Genomic DNA, 12,050 nt, shown 5'->3' on the forward strand with positions numbered 1-12,050 from the left:
ATCAACTAAACCAGCGAAACGTCCCTGATGTCTTTAAGTGTTCAATGTTAATCGTTTATCTTATGATTAGGTATGTTACAACACCACAACGTACCTACCACAGTAAAAATATAGTTCCGTAATAAAATACGATAAACTCACAAAAGAAAGAAAAAAAAACTTTTTCACTTTTATTTATTTCGTCTCCGTTTACACACACTTTCACGGTTTTTTTCTTTTCATCTGTGTTTTAAAAGGCACACGTTGATAACGATGCGTATGAAGAACATGTGGTCGGCACGGGCAGCGTGATACTACACCGTCGGCAGTGCACGATGGACTGGAGTACTGGAGTCTCACGCGCAGCTCTACGCGGCCTAAAAGAATCCAGGTAACACAAACATTTGGTAGTTGCTATTTATTGCGTATATTAGTTTTTTTTTTCTTTTTTGTTTGTTACTTAGTTGGGTGGACGAGGTAAGTGGTTACCGGAGCCCATAGACATCTACAACGTATAAGCCGCCACTTGAGATATGAGTTCTAAAGTCTCAGTATAATTACAACGGCTGCCCCACCCTTTAAACCGAAACGCATTACTGCTTCACGGTAGAAATAGGCAGGGCAGTGGTACCTACCCGTGCGGACTCGCAAGACGTCCTACCATCAGTCCTAATTAGTTATTTTTTTGTTCGCAAATGATATTGTATTCGCACGGAGAAGTATTGGGAATTTCATTTAAGCTAACAACCTGAACTCTCTTGAAATACTTTTTTAAAAAAAACGATTGCCCTATCTTTCAAAACGGAAATATTTGTGGTAGGAATGGATGAGATTACCTACCGACAGACCGTCTAGTTTGTAGCACAACATATTCTGTGCTTAGATTTATTTATTAGACCCCGCAAATTGCCAGAAAGTCGACGAAACTTTCAGTCTTGGTTAAAGCTCATCTCAGAGGTCATGTACGGTAAGAAATAACAGTATTTTTAATTTAAAAAAAATCATAGTTTTTTTTACAGGTTTAGTTTATTTTTGCTAAACATTAATGAAAGATATGAGGTAAACTAAATAAGGTAAATTTAAAAATGAATATATTAAAAAATGTTTGTGCTCCCGAAAATACTTGTTTAGTGGCTGGTCGTAAGCACCGAAAGCCTCCATGAAACCAATCGCATATTTTAGTCTCTTTTCCGCTTCGTTATATTCAATGTCGAGTAAACGAGACGACAGTAACATCTCCGTACAATTTACATTCACCTTGATAATTTGCCATTATTTAATTCTGTCTTAAACGACTCTACTTTGCCTCACTCAAAAATAAACCAATATGCTTAGAACTTAAGTAGCATATTCGAATATTGCCATAAACTTTTGTTAATGGACAAATTTAAATAATGCAATTATCTAAAATGTTTCGTTTTTTCATCAATCTTATTTAGCGCTTTTGATGTATTTATATATTTTAATATAAAATTAAAATAAAAAGAAAACGCATGGTTAAAACACGAAGCCAATAAATATTTCGGCTCTACGGATGTGTAGGCGCAGGTGGAGAGTGGACACGAATGATTAGCTACGAAGCTGCATCTCAATATTGTCTCTTTCTATCTTTAAACTCGGGCACGTGTGTGATAGAGACACCGCATCTTCTTAAACGGGCCGTGGCTTTACTGGGATCTACCCAGATCGTACCATCGGAACAGGAAAACTTGCCTACATTTACGATATATATATACGTATTTTTTTTTTCTATTTGTGGCTGTTAGTACGTGTTTTAATTTTAATCTCGTTTTTTCACTATATCTTAGCTTATAACTTGTTTTTTTTTCCGCCATATATGGTTATGTGTACATAAAAACAAGTGGCAGTTGTTCTGCTGTTTTATTTATCTCTAACTTCGAATAATTATATGCGGTTTACTTGACTTATTTAAATATAAAATCTCTTACTGAAATTTACATTAGTTAGTCTCTATAAGCGTTGATATTTTTAAAAAATTCGAATTCGCTTGGACCGGTTCGTATTTCTATGTTGACCACGGAAGTATATCTCTAAAATGAAGGTACTCTGTGTATATTTTTTTATTGTTCCCATCTTTTGGGCTGCTTCGTAAAATCCTTTAAACATTTTTGAGTGCTCAATATACGTCAATGACAATATATGGATTGGACAGATTTGATCTTTTTTTCAACATTCCCAAAAATTCCAATTCTGATTAGATATTGGAACTTTTTTTCCCTAACTAATCGGTGATAGCCTATGGGGTCATTCTAACTACGCGCGGTCAGGTAGGAGAGCTCGCGAGGCTGAATTTGAAAGAATTGCTAACAATGACCCTAGCAAGAGCAGTGTTGAATCTACCATCGTGGAAATCTGGCGGGAAACGCAGGGATATGCAGATATTGTTGCATACATTGTTGGAACACTTAGCGCTAACATGAAAATCGATGGCAAGAAACAGTTAGGTTCCAGCAATCAGAGAAAGATCGAGAAAACCGAAGCCATAGGAAGTATTTTTAATTCATAAGTTGGGTGGACGATATCACGACCCATTTGGTGTTAAATGGTCACCGGAGCCCATAGACATCTACAACCTTAACGTTGCCACCGACCACATGAATTCCAAGTCTCAGCTTTTTAAATTCAACGGCTGCTTCACGGCGGAAAATAGGCAGGGTGGTGGTATCTACCCGTGCGGGCTCACAAGACCAGTATCTAATCATATCTTTACTGATAATCAATTGATGCAGTTAAACGATCGCAGTCTCTACAAACCAATTTTGTTTGCTGGCCTCCCCTGCCACTATTCCATAGTAACAGTTTGTCTAAATAAATGACTACCTAATTCTTTAAGCTTTCCTGATAGGTATGTTCACTATAGTGTGTGTTTCGGCAGCAATTCTAGAATAGATATCAAGGGCCGCTGCCTTACCAATGCTGATGAGATTTCATCACAGCACGGGTTAGAGCTTATGATTGAGAAATAGCATTTAATTTTTTCCTCAATATTTTCTTCGTGTTTCTTAGAGAGTACTGCGAATAATTAAAACTGTACTGGTAGCGGCTAAAATCGCGTTTATTATTTCTCTTTCATTATTACTGACTGTTCGAATACCTACTGTGCGGTTTTGTGATCACAGTCGACCAAAGAGTTATTAGTTGACATTTAAATATTGTGCGTAGAACCCTCTAATATTACAATAATAAAAAAAGTTTTTTTTCTGAATCTAAATGTTACCAAATCCAAATTTGAAACGAACGAACGACGAAAAAAATTACATTGTTCTTACTATAAATACATATTGGTACATATTGATACAACATAATGTTGCAATTACTAACTATCTTACTACTACCTAACTAAAGTACGTACTAAAAGTTTTACTAAGGAAAGCTTTTACCCGAGACGATAAATTCGATAGACATTCTTAATATGTTTGACAAAAACTGATGCATTTCATAAAGACAAACTTAAGCAAGCTATTTTTTTTTTATTGTTTTGATGGGTGGACGAGCTCACAGCCCACCCGGAGTTAAGTGGTTACTGGAGCCCAGAGGCATCCACAACGCAAATGTGCCACCCACCTCGAGATACAAGTTCTAAGGTCTCAGCATAGTTACAACGGCTACCCCACCCTTCGAACCGAAACGCATTACTACTTCACGGCGGAAATAGGCGGGTTGGTGGTACCTACCCGTGCGGACTCCCAAGAGGTCCTACCACCAGTGATTACGCAAATTATAATTTTGCGGGTTTGATTTTTATTACACGATGTTATTCCTTCACCGTCGAAGTCAATCGTGAACATTCGATGAGTACGTGTTTCATTAAAAAAATTGTATTTCCAAAGTAACCTAATAGTCTGCTTAGTTAAGCGGCATTTTTTTTTTATTGCCTTTGTAGGCAGACGAGCATACGGCCCACCTGATGGTAAGTGGTCACCGTCGCTCATGGACGTCAGCAATGCCAGGGGCAGAGCCAAGCCGCTGCCTACCAGTGAGCTATAGTTACGGCATAACAGTGAGCTATAGTTGTTTTACGGAAACCATTAAAACGTAACAACATAAAAACTCAATGCAATTAAACAAACTAATGCAATTCGAATAAAATATAAAAAGTACTGCGTAGCGTTTCCTTTCGGCCACGTGACGTCTGTGATGTCACAATAGAATCACTATTTTTATTGTTCAAACAGAACAACGCAAGCTACCTTAGTTTGTTTACTGACTTATGACGTCACAGGATATCGAACCAATAATGGCCTGTAGGCTAAGAACCAGTCTTAAAAAGTTAGGATACAAGAAAAGCATCATTAGGCAATTATAGCGAAAAATGCCAATCATCATTATCCTGCCCTTCTCCCAGTCACCTGGGGTCGGCGCAACATGTTTTCTCCTTCCATACTCTTCTATCATATACCATTTCTTCGCTCACTCCCCTCCTACCCATATCGTCTTTCACACAATCCATCCATTTCTTCTTAGGTCTACCTCTTCCTCTAAATCCTTCCACATTCATAGTTAACACTCTCTTAACAACCTCATTTTCATTTCGTCTCATCACATATCCATACCATCCCAAACGTGCACTCCTCAGCTTCTCTGTCACAGGTGCCACTTTCAGAAAACAGCGAAAAATGCCAATGTTCGACGGAAATATTACAGAAGACTTTAATTTAATTTTAACTTTCTTAGGACGATAACGGTATTACGACCCGCACGATATAGGACCATAATCCGGCCTATTTCCACCATGAATCCGTCATGCGCTGCAAGTATGAGAACCGATATACCTACTATATATACAATGGTATGCAGCGGCTCGGCTCTGCCACTAGCATTGCTGTAGTCCATGGGCGACGGTAACCACTCACCATTAGGTGGGCCGTGTGCTCGTCTGCTTAAAGGGGCAATAAACAAATAAAAATGGAGGCTTAAAACTCATATCTCAAACTAGGTAGCGGAATTCACGTCTATGGACTCTAGTCAACACTAGCTCGATCACCTGTTGACACAATAAAAAAATACGCAAACTAAGGGGACTCAATACACAGATTCGTTCAATTTGGAAAGGAAATACAATTTAAATGATGTAGTTAATTCGTAAGGTAAGCAAAAGAGTTTACCGACAAACCAGTTACATCGTAATAATAATTCCAGCTTTTGAAAAATGTCAAAATTTGAATGACCACTTTTTGCATGTGACCGTCCTGCGTGTGCTGAATGAATATTTATAACTCCATCTCTATACTGTCTGTTCAATGTTAATTAAGTTCTCAATTCATTAAATGGGCATTCGATTATTTTACTTATTGCGTGTTTGAGTAGAGCTTAAAAAGTCATTATCACTAACTAACAAGTTACTTAATTTGACCGATCGATGGAGCTTAAGAGTAATGAGACAAATTTTTAGGAGCTAGTATAGATTTATCAATGCAGGGGTAATCTATATCCGGTCACCGTTCTCGTCGAACCCGTCGCTTGCGACGAAGGGCTCGACGAGTAAATTAACTCCCAGACACAGCCCACTGAGTTTCTCGCCGGATCTTCTCAGTGGGTCGCGTTTCCGATCCGGTGGTAGATTCTGCGAAGCACGGCTCTTGCTAGGATTCGTGTTAGCAACGTCGTCAGGTTTGAGCCCCGTGAGCTCACCTACTAGTTAGGGTTACGCTGGAATAGCCTCTCAAGGCTACCAGCTTAGGTAGGAAAAAAAAAGAAGGTAATCTATACTAATATATAAATCTACAGTTGTTTTTAGGATGTTCCGTTATAACTACTCAACCATGTGTCCGATTGACTTGAAACTTGGTATCCATGTAGAAAATACATGTCCTTAATGGATAGACTAATATTTATATGAGCGTTGGACTCCCTAATAGCAATGACAATAAATAATAATGTTAATTTTAAATCCCCAGCGAAGCGGGCGAGTACGGCTAGTTCTAAATAAAAGTTTTATTAAAAGGTAGGTACGTGAACGAAGCTAGAGGAAGAGCGCCAGCTAGATGGGTTGACCAACTCAAGGAGGTGACTGGAGGCCAGATATGGGGAGCGGTACATATGGCGCAGAACCGGACCGAGTGGAGAAGATTGACATACAGTCACGATCCTCAGCATTGAGGGAACGACCAGAAAGACGTGAACGAAAAGAGGTTGCATAGCACTAGTCTAAGTCAATCGTGAGCACGTCCAAACACATTTTTTTTAGAAAAATGATACTTGCACGCAGAATTTGAGCATCGCCATAGCACATCCCTGGTACGAGAGTATCATTATTAAACCAAGAGACTTCTTCTCTGGTCTTTAAAGATAAGCGAAATTTATTTGGCCGATTTGGTTAGCTCAAATATATCCGATCTACGACAATAACTATTTCCCATCAAAGCGATAGTATTTGCTTTATTTATCCTCCGAGTAGGGATCACATCGATAAAGGTCTTAATCATCCAAGATCAACAATTTTTGTTTCACTCCAAAGTAACCTGCATATCCATTAACTTCATTAAGCGCACTGCCATCTGTCTAGGCTTAACTAGATGTGGGTACTCATAATTAATTTCTCAGACAGACCTAAATATCAAATATATGTCTTAGAACACGGGCTTCTGAACGCTAGTTAAGTTTCCCAGTTATATCAGTGAGCTTAGTGCGAGATTTTTAACGTTCTCGAATACGAAAAGTTAACTTATTACTGGTGGTAGGACCTCTTGTGAGTCCGCGCGGACTTCACCGCCCTGCCTATTTCTGCCGGGAAGCAGTAATGCCTTTCGGTTTGAAGGGTGGGGCAGCCGTTGTAACTATACTTGAGACCTTAGAACTTATATCTCAAGATGGGTGGCGTATTTACGTTGTGAATGTCTATGGGCTCCAGTAACCACTTAACACCAGGTGGGCTGTGAGCTCGCCCGCCCATCTGAGCAATAAAAAAAAATAACTAAAATTTGTAGGGAACGTTTGCTTACGTTTGCCGCTAGGGGCGCGGTTCCAACTGCATACAAATTTGTGTTAACTTTTACGTTATCGAGAGCGTTAAAAAACTCGCACTTAGCACACAGGCTACACGTCACGTGTCTGCGAGTGCGAGTGTGAAACCCTCCTGAGGTGCACGCCCCAGATAACATCTTGATTGTGTCGCGGGTACCACTTGCGGTACGTCTGAACGACAATTGCGATACACATAGGTACGTTGCACTTTTATTTCTGTTACAAGAGTAACAGCGAAGAATGCTTTTGCAAAAACCTGAGCTTGGTTAATTTAGATACTAGATGATGACCGAGCTATGCTTGGTTTTTTTTTTTTTTTGATAACGCCGTCTTGGTTAGTTGGCCTCAATTAAGAAAAATAGTATTATTATTCGACAATAGATGTCGGGAAGAGTTGATTATTGAAAACACGAATAAAACAACATTTTCTGAAAATAAATCGTAGCTAGATCGATTTATCACCCCAGAAACCCCCTGTATACTAAATTTTATGAAAATCGTTGGAGCCGTTTCCGAGATTCAGATTATATAAGTATATATTAATATACAAGAATTGCTCGTTTAAAACCGCTGCGTAAACCTAACTAAGGCCTTAGTTGTCCGTCATCACGAAATCTGTCAAGCAATCGAAACATCAGTAATAATGTAATGAGAAAAAAAAGCGCGAGATTAAATCGTAAAAGTGGTTTTAATTATGTTTATGAACCTCCGAAATGCAAGAAAATATAACCTCAAAGTTTATTGGGTTTGATTTTATTGAGTAAAATCGTGAATCGCAATTGAGAACGCCTAACCTACCGGCAGGAGCTGAAAACTAAAATGACAGAATATCATTACTGTGATATAGTGGTGAGAAAATTCACACGAATTTTTATTACTGGTGGTAGGACCTCTTGTGAGTCCGCACGGTTAGGCACCACCACCCCGCCTATTTCTGCCGTGAAGCAGTAATGCGTTTCGGCTTGAAGTGTGGGGCAGCCGTGTGGATTTTGGAGATGTCTATAGGCTCCGGTAACCACTTAACACCAGGCGGGCTGTGAGCTCATCCAAACATCTAATTCGCCACCTTGCCCTTCTTATGTCTTGGTTGAGTCTGATGTAAGACTCGGACCGATCTTGACCGAAATAATCGGTCTCATCAAATAAATTCCAAAACGTCTACACGGCGTACAGCATGCTCAAATGCTCGCGCATGTTTCGGAGGTCGTGAAAGTGGAAAATGACAGTAATCATCGCGCATCCAGCACTCGACAGCGAACGTATTCAACTTACAACTATTTACCAACGATGCTCTTGTGTTTTGGTGAGTCGTGGTATTCGGAATTGTCATCTATATATTAATACGTGAAGCAAAAACTTTGTATCCCTTTTTACGAAAATTGCGCGGACGGAGGAGTATGAAGTTTTCCACACTTATAGAGAATATAGAGAAGAAGTGCACAATGCTAATATTTTTTTTAAATAATGCGTAAAAGATACATTAAATCAATAAAGAAAACATTACACACACTACATACCATGTATTTGACGCACACACGCATGCATACTATTTATTGTCAAACTTTTGTTCTTGACGTCTATGGTCAAATTGAGAATAGATTAAATATTGTTCGTCTTTATTAAAAAAAAAATATAGAGTAGCCTTGGCGAAATTTGTGATTATAGAAGTATAAAATACAATCATAATATCGACTACTGCGGGACCTCTAGTTAGAATTAAATATGACACGTTAGAGCATTTCAACTTGAATAAATGCTGTCAGAATACCTTTGAATCGGACAGTTGTCATACTTTGTTGTTGTTGTTGTTGTTTCTTAGCGGTATTCCGGTTATAATATTCATTGGCTCCGATAACCGCTAAACATCAGATTGACTATGAGCCAGTCCATATATCTATGTAATAAAAAGTTCTTAATCATCACACAAGGCTATTGTTATGTTGAGCAAATTAAAGAAAAAAGTCCTAAAACCATGAACACAAAGGCATATATCGAAATCAAACACCGAATTCTTATCTTAATTACTATTATGGTTTTGATTTAATTAATTTAGGAATCCAACTTCAGAATTGAGCAGTGTAGAGCTGTGACTTTAGTTATATTAAATACTTTAGCTCTTAACTCTACGATGACTGTGACGGAATTTAAGCGGCGCCATCTAGTGTCAGTAAAACGTAACCGCGTCAGCTAAAACCATACCAGTTTTTTTTTAAATAATCAAAATGATAAAACGAACTCATCGTCGACTTGGGACTTGGTGTTGAAGGATGAGTAAGGCCCCTGGATATCATAGCTTGAACATCACAATGCTCGTTAAGGGCGAAGTTTGAGCTTTATTGCTTAGGCTTTAAAGCCGGTCCTACTCTTGGCGCTTTGCTTAGCTGCAGAAGAAGGATGGTGACCATACGAACCCGCTTAGAAAGGCTATTGTGACTTCACTGTGACTGGTACCTACTCATAAGCTCACGGGGCTTAGCCGGAAAAATTTTGCTAACATCTACCCTTTTTTTTAACGCTGGGGAATCCATTTACGGATACCCGGTCCGAGGAGGTAACGAAACGGGCTATGTCGGACTCCGATGCCTCCTGAAAGGAAGAGGAGGGTCGAGGAGGGCCAAGATCCTCCACCTCCCCGAATTCCTCGCAGGAGACTACGCCTTGAAAAAGGCGTACGAGGCGCTCGTCCCGCAAAACCAACTACCGACTAAACCCCATCGAGCTCCACCACACCGGCTACACCAGACCTACGGTACCGCAGTGCGCGCCCAATTCCCTGGCAAGAGCAGAGCCTGGCTGAATCTACCATCGAATAAAAATTGCGACCAGTGGTTAGTGAAGAGATCTGGTGCGTAGCTCAGTGGCATGGGCAATACCAGAGATTAAGGAAATTTCTAATATTTGGTTGCTTAAATTTTATTAGACAAAGCAATTCCTTCACAGTCGAAGTCATTCGTGAACACATATTAGAACGTATTTATTTAAATATTGGTGCTTACATATATTGTACATAGCTCGATACACATTAATCAGGTTTCTAACAGTCTCGTCCTAGCCCACTTCTAAAAATGAACAAATAGCCTCTAGAAATGCTAGCCTTAAACTAATAATAAACTAATAAACTGTAGGCAGCGACTTGGTTCTCCCCTCTGGCATTGCTGATGTCCATGAGCGACAGTAACCACTTACTATCACGTAGGCCGTATGCTCGTCTTCCTACAAAGGCCATAAAAAGTTACAGCAAAATTCTCAAGTCGAATTAAATAGTTAAAATAAACGTATGTACGTTTAAAAACAATTCGAATAGTCTATTCAACAGAATCTACTGTATATTTGTACTGAGAGTATTTATAAACAACAATATAAAACAACTGAAATAATTATTCTATATTTAGTTCTCGCACGTAATAAAATACAAGACGGCGTCGTTGTAATTAAGGTTCATACACCTGTCCCGAAGTACGTTGATTTGTTGCTATTAAAGCGAAAGGAAGGACGGATATCTTTCTGCATCGAGAAAGTAAGAGTGTGACAATTTCACGGGCACCAAGCGCACGCGCATTTGACGTTTGACTCAACTCGGTACGGTTCGCAGATAAATCATGTATTAAATAATATTTATTTTATATTTAGTACGTGTAAGATGTTTGTTGATCGTTTACAATTGTAGCAGTGGCTGATAAAGATTGGCTGAACACCGCCAAAGATAAAAAGAAGTGGTGTAGCTTAGAGGAGGCTTTTGCTCGAGGGGGGTCCGTACAGAAATAATGTAAATAATAATCAATAATAAATTAATATAAGAAACGGACTTTTTTAATTCATTAATGTCTGTTCAAATTATTTGTTATTAAGTTTTAATTATTTTTGTATGGAATAAAATTTATTATTATTATTATTATTACACTTGTAAGATGTATGATGATCGTTTGCAATTATTACTACACGTATTTATTGTACATACCAAATTTTCCCGTATTTACTCGCTAGTAACTTGGGGCTATACCAGCTACGCGCGGATGGATTAGTGAGCACACGGGCTCAATCTGAGAGGATTTACTAACACTACATAGCTCTAGTAAGAGCAGTGTTTCGCCGAATCTACTACCGGATCGGAATCGCGACCATCTAAGAAGTTCCGGCGAGAAATTAAGTGAGCTATATCTATAGGTTTTCCTATTAGTATGTATACTGCGCTCATGACCGGCTTATATATTAATGGAGCCCCTAAATATTGGGAAATGAGGGTGATGTATCTCAGATACCGATCAGCCACGACCCCAGCCCTCTGAAACAACAATTTGGTACATGGATGCCTAAAGATTAAATACCTCACACAGTTTTTAGGTAACATAAAACGATGGATAATAATCGAGAAAAGCTTTTGGTATCTATAAATTGTACCAGACTAATGTTCAAAGTGCGTATTTAATGTATGTACATATTATATTTAAGTAACCAAACCCTTTCAATACACATAAATTAAAACTATTTATATTTCGAAACATGTACCTAGATAGGTGAAAAAGTTCATAGATCACCTTAGCCACATCATAACGCGTATGACATCACCTTTGAGGCTTGAGGTCTGTCGTGATTATATAGTAATTATTCATATTAAATTTTTTGCGGAATTGATTTTTGTTACATGCTGTTATTCTTTCACTCAAACATGAGTTCGTTACGTATTTATTTAGAAATATTGGTACTTGCACGGTATTTAAGCACCGGCAAGTCGCATCGCTCGATACGAGTATGACTGTGACTTTTTTTTATTGCTTTGAAGGGTGGACGAGTTCACAGCCTACCTGGTTGTTAAGTGGTTATTGGAGCCCATAGAAATGCGCCAGCCACCTTAAGATATAAGTTCTAAGGTCTCAGTAGTATAGTATAGTATAGTTACAACGGCTGCCCCGCCCTTCAAACCGAAACACACTACTGCTTCACGGCAGAAATAGCCAGAGTGGTACCTACCCGTGCGGACTCACAAGAGGGCCTACCACACGTAAAAAAGAATTTATTTCACAACGAAATGTAAACTAAAACAAACTTTTTTGCAAACCGTCCAATTCAGTGAGGCGGCGCGCGCCTCT

General features: G+C 38.9%; 1 protein-coding gene across 2 annotated transcripts in view; it reads right to left on the minus strand.

Moving 5' to 3' along the window:
• LOC101745799 (putative transcription factor SOX-15) overlaps nt 1-322 on the minus strand; it is a 157,046-nt gene extending 156,724 nt beyond the window's left edge. Inside the window, exon 1 of one of the 2 annotated variants that reach the window (XM_038017912.2) lies at nt 1-322. The gene's annotated coding sequence lies outside the window, so the exon portion shown is untranslated. The other variant, XM_038017913.2, reaches the window with a different exon arrangement.
• Nucleotides 323-12,050: the final 11,728 nt, after the last annotated feature.

This window comes from Bombyx mori, chromosome 20, assembly GCF_030269925.1.
Source record: "Bombyx mori chromosome 20, ASM3026992v2".
NCBI classification, from domain to species: Eukaryota; Metazoa; Arthropoda; class Insecta; order Lepidoptera; family Bombycidae; genus Bombyx; species Bombyx mori.